The sequence below is a fragment of the Bidens hawaiensis genome, unplaced genomic scaffold, assembly GCF_021521415.1.
Source record: "Bidens hawaiensis isolate Kalapana, Puna unplaced genomic scaffold, B.hawaiensis_p1.1 tig00006270_1, whole genome shotgun sequence".
In the NCBI taxonomy this organism is placed as follows: domain Eukaryota; kingdom Viridiplantae; phylum Streptophyta; class Magnoliopsida; order Asterales; family Asteraceae; genus Bidens; species Bidens hawaiensis.
In genome coordinates, this window is record NW_027491417.1 from 159,355 (window position 1) to 165,443 (window position 6,089).

Here is a 6,089-nt window from a genome sequence, read left to right on the forward strand (position 1 = left end):
TTTCCTTCCCGTAACGAGCTCACAGTGATATACTTTGAATGTGTAGAAATGACCTAGAGTTGTGACAAAAAAAACTATTCCACCCAAACCGTAACCCGGTTGAAACTTTGGCTTAACTCTATTCGGGGTTTAGTTAACGGAGTTAACTTGAAAATTGAGAGTTGTCACATGGTGAGTCTAGTAAGATCAAGTGTCAGGAGTTATGGTATGTTATTTAAAGGATTAATATGATGTGTCATAGCAACGAGTTACTGGTCTGTGTATCGACAAATAGTTTAGGGCATAGATAAGCTAAGAGGTGGCGGGGGAGGCAGAACTCTGGAAACTGGAGTGAGTTGCTTATTGTTTCTATGGATGCTGCTGTTGTTTTCTCAAAGGCAGAGGCGGTTCCAAGGGAGCTATGTAATTTTGAATTGGGATGTTAAACAGGATCCTAAATTGAAGAGAAGAAGAAAGGGGTGGGATACTAAAATGGAACTAGGGTTAGAATCATAGTAACAGGAAACACTACACCACCCATAATCTTTATACTAGGTCGTTCATATCGAATTGCAGTACCAAATCATACCGATCGCTCATGGTAGGCGACCCGAACAGTGAAATTGACGGTTCTTATTATTGCATGAATCTTGCTATTTTCATACAAATCTTATTCCCAGTGAATCTGATTTGTTTTCCAGTGAAAAATTTGGTATTTGGTATCGTTAAATTCACTTACCGAAACCCAAAAACAATTTCACACTAAACCAATTGAATTGCAAAGTCTTAATATTTTATATTAACAGTTTCAATTGAATTTTCAAAAAAACAGTGTTAACTGAATTTGGGTACACAGTATATATAGTTCAATTAGCGATGCAATCTATTGAATTATCGAAAGCCGTGTAGTTAATTCAGTTAGCGATGCAATAAATTTAATTATAGAAAGCCGTATAGTCAACTCAATAATCGATGTAATCAATTGAATTTTGAGAAATCCGTATTATTAATTCAATAGCAATGCAGTCAAATGAATTTGGGAACACGATATAGTCAATTAAATTAAAATTTTCTGATCAGTATAATTATGAAATGTTGCTGATATTATTATGAAATGTGTTTAAATTGGAATTTACCGTATTTTGTGGTACGCCGTACCACGTACCGAATGAACTTACCCCCACTCATACCGAAGTTTAGAAATACATGAACTGCATACCAGTTTATGTACTATGATCCATGTGACTATGGTAAGGACCTTGGATAGTTTAAGACTCTTAAAAATTTAAGTTTTGAGTAAAAGGCTCTTCTATCCTCCCTCTCTCTCTCTCTCTATATATATATATACATATATATATATATGCTTAAGTTCAGGAGAGAAATCACTTTAGTGTGAGAAGTGTGAGAAATAATTTTAACCAATCATATATTTTTTCTTTTTAAATTATGTTATTTTTAAATGCAAGGGTACATTTGTAAGCCTGTCAAAGTTTTGTTTTGAAAAGTTTTAGTTATGAAAATGTTACAGATCTATTTATCTTTTTCCTTTTAATTTAATTGTGCCTCTAACCTTTATCCATCTAACGTTTTTATTTAATACAAATCATTTTTTATTGAATCTACGAATTAATTCATACTATTTAAGCATATAAGCCCCATGATCATTGTTTTATACAACAACTTAAACACTAATTTTTATGTTATTTTATTATTTATTTATATGTTAATTAAGTTTTACATATATTGCCATTCATTTTTATTCTTATATGAATTCCTAGAAACCTTTTATTATGTTTTTTAATTAATTTATTATTAATTAAATTAAAAAAAACATAAAGATTCTTTGTTATCTCATCATGTAACATCCTGAAATTTTCATGAATAATATTTGATATATTATTTACATCAGAAGAATTAATTTGAGTTAGTAGGATAATAATAATAGTAATAAGATAATATTAAAGATAGAAGATGGTATGCTTTAAAAATGGAATTAATTATGGATCAAAACGGGAATATGGGCCTAAGGTTCATGGGCTTAAGAGAGTATAAATACCCCTTAAACCCTAATTCTTTCCATTTTCATCCATCTCTACACCATAGCCTCCACCATACAAAACACACACTTCTCCAACTCCCGTTTTTTAGAAAACCACCCACAAAGACACAAAGATCTAACCGTCGGATCGGTCTCAAATTGTAACTGAGTGTTCATGGTATTTAAATGAATATTTCCACCGATTAGATCATCGATCAGAAGTCAGTAAGTCTAGTTTTTATCAGCAAAACCGTAGCAGCTCAAAAATGAAGATTCTGGCGACTGTTCAGTTGTTTCGGCGACTATAGTGGCGGTTTCCGGAGAAGGGGAGCTGATGGGTTTGTAGATCGAGGCGAGACGATTCCGTTTTCTCTTGAATCACTCATTTCCGAGTTCGTTTTATATGATTTTGGTCTATTCGAGTGATTTCGATTATAAACATCAAAGGTACATTTTTGTTAAAAAGGTTTACTTTTCGTGTATGGATTTACATGAAAATTGGTAGGATGATAGATCGGGTCGTGATTATTGATAAAGTAATGAATTTGATAGTAAACGGGTTAGTGGTTCGTTTCGGGTAAAACTAGTAATGTTCGGTTCGTAAAAAGGACGGGTAAACGAAGTCGGTTTTGCATGAAACTTGGTAGGATAGTAAATCGGGTATTTTATACCCTAAAAATGTAAACTTGATGTTAAAAGTGGAATTAATAAACTTGCGGGTACATGCGGTTCACTTAGAAACCGTAGATCTAGTCTAGGTACGTTTAGAAACAATAAAGGTTCAAGCTTTATGGTTAAATGGACTAGATCTTAGTTGAAAAGGGAAAAAAAATACTTAAAAGATGACATAACACTGGAATATGAGAGTGGATACTAAAAAAATGGTGAAAAGGATAATAAAGGCATTAATAACCTATAGTGGGTGTATTCGAATGGGAAATGGAATTCGAATATTCCATTTGAATACAAGTTTTAATTCGAATACAAGTTCTAATTCTAATACAAGTACTAATTCGAATACAAGTTCTAATTCGAATACAAGTTCAAATTAGAATACAAGTTCTAATTCGAATACAAGTTTTAATTCAAATACAAGTTCTAATTCGAATACAAGTTCTAATTCGGATACAAGCATGTTTTAATACAAGTTTTAATTCGAATACAAGTTCTCATTTGAAAACAAGTTCTGATTCGAATACAAGTCTGTTCGAATACAAGTTCTAATTTGAATACAAGTTTTAATTCGAAGACAAGTTCTAATTCAAATACAAGTTCAAATTCGAATACAAGTTCTAATTCAAATACAAATCTGTTCGAATACAAGTTCTACTTCGAATACAAGTTCTGATTCGAATACAAGTTCAAATTCGAATACAAGTCTGTTCGAATACAAGTCTATTCGAATACAAGGGCCCTTCGAATAAAACTGAGAATTTGATTAGAATAAACCAGACTTAATAGTTCCTAGTGATACTTAAATAATGGGTTTAGGGTTAGTTAATTAACACATATAAATGATATACAGTTAGCCGAGCTCAGCTAAAGAAAGGAATCACTATTAACTCAGAAAGAAACAGGAGACACATGAGTTTCTAGCCCCATTTCCTTGTTATGTTTTCGGGGCTGTGTGCATACTCAATATGAATGTTAATACACTTACCTTAAGTGGTAAGTGTATGCTATATATGATACATAAGATAGAATGTATGAATGTAATAAATGAATGTATGTCGGCACTTGAACGATCTTCGAATATTGCACGTATTGTCAAGGAGTACGATTGTTAGATGAATGATGTGAAGAACGCCTAGAATGTCCGTATGCTACGATGTAATTATCATATACGTGAGGTATGTGTAACCAGGTACATGAGTGGTATGTGAGATCTACGTTCGGCATAGTAAGTTAGGATGGCAAATCCATCTAAACTACTATGGGACCTAGACTCGATATGTGATAGCGTAAACAAGAACTGTGAACCTTATTAGCATTCCTTATACAGATATTATGTAATTGAGTATGTGTTCCTTCTATGGAGTACCTTCTATGGATAATGTATATGGTTCCTTCTATGGATCAGGTATAGAGTTTCTTCTAGTATATATGGTCTCTTCTATGGGTAACGTTTAAGGATCCTTCTATGGATAATATCTAGGGATCCTTCTATGGATGATACAGGTTGTTACTTCTATGAATAATAGTAATTATTCTTCTAATAGATAATTATGCAATGGTCCTCATACGGATAATTCTAAAGTGTCAGGAATGAAGTTCGGCTAAGAATTAATATGTATCTTCGGATACGTATACGTGACTGTATGAGAATGCATTGTATGTTGCCTGATTAACTAGAACTCACTCAGCGTAGCTGACTTTTAGTATGCACGCATGTAATTATGTTTAACAAGCTAGCATGAGGATGACACATGACATGGATTGAACAGTTGGCATCTGAAGATGGAAGAAATGTTGTTTTAAATATAATGTTGTATGTTATATTTTAAAGAAAAGATCAAATGTTTTATATCAAATGATTAAAGTTAACGTTTCCGCGAAAGTTTTAATTAACTCTGATTTGTAGAACTGTGTTTATGAGTAAATCCGACGCTAAAGTATGGCACCAGAACCGGAGCCTTGCACATCATCTTACATTTAGATTTATTTATGAGTCTTAAATTATATTTAATATCCTACACTTATCATACTAATAATCTACACAAGCTATAGTAATAATCTACACAATAACATGTAAGGATCCAAACAAACGTACACGACAGACTGAGGGCCAACGATTACTTTTGTTCATAATGTTTTAGAGATACGTAATCTCATGTAATTCATTTAGTTGACTCGATAATACAAGTTATAAAAGTTTGGCGTATTCACCTTGAAAGGATCAGCTTCACTTCACTAATCGGTTAATCTTTCTTGAGCTATCTCGGACCTATAATACGAGTATAACCTTTTGTTATTACTAGATCTTTAATCTAGCTTAAGACCTTTGGTCTCTTTTGTATAATCTTTACCTCGATTATATTTTCTATTCAATTTAGTTCAAAACCACTTTTCTTTTATTCAAAGATATTCAAACCTTTAGTTTAAATTATCATTTATATTTCTAACACTACGTTTCTTCTTCTCGAAGAAACGTATACTTCATTTTTGTATTATTGAGTCTCAACGATTTTTGTGTGCGTCAAGAAAGAAATGGAGGATAAGATGTGGGGCTCGGAATTATTAGGATAAACGATTTCACAGAATGTTGAGTTCTTTTTGTTCGAAGACGTGCTTTAGACGTTTATGATCGGTGTACACGATGAATTTGACCCCATAGAGATAGTGCCTCCATATTATGGCGCCTAACTCTAGATCGTGAGTTGTGTAGGTTTTCTCGTGTACCTTGAGTTGACGAGAGGCATAAGCAATTACTTTATTTCGTTGCATTAGTACGCATCCTAAACCTGAATGGGACGCATCACTAAAGACAACAAAATCCTCGGTACCTTTTGGAAAGGCCAGTATAGGTACATTGGTGAGTTTTTGTTTGAATATATCAAACGCCTCTTGTTGTTTGATTCCCCATTCATACTTGATGTTCTTACGAGTTAATGAGGTTAGAGGAATGGCTATTCGGGAGAAATTTTCAATGAACCTACGATAATAGCCGGCCAAACCTAAGAAACTTCGGATCTCAGTTTACAACTTTGGAATCTCCCACTTTGAGATGGCTTCAACCTTTGTGGGATCTACTTGAATTCCATTCACGTTTATGATGTGACCAAGAAATTTCACTTCGTGAAGCCAAAATTCGCATTTAGAGAACTTGGCGTACAATTTCTCGTTTCTAAGCAATTCAAGCAATATTAGAGATGTGTTTCATGATCTTCCCTTGACTTAGAATAAATAAGTATGTCGTCGATGAATACGATAACAAATTTATCTAAGTAAGGTTTACAAATTCGGTTCATCATGTCCATAAACGTGGTTGGGGTATTAGTGAGACAAAAGGCGTGACCGTGAACTCATAATACCCATACCTTGTTTGAAACATGGTTTTCGGAACATCTTCGTA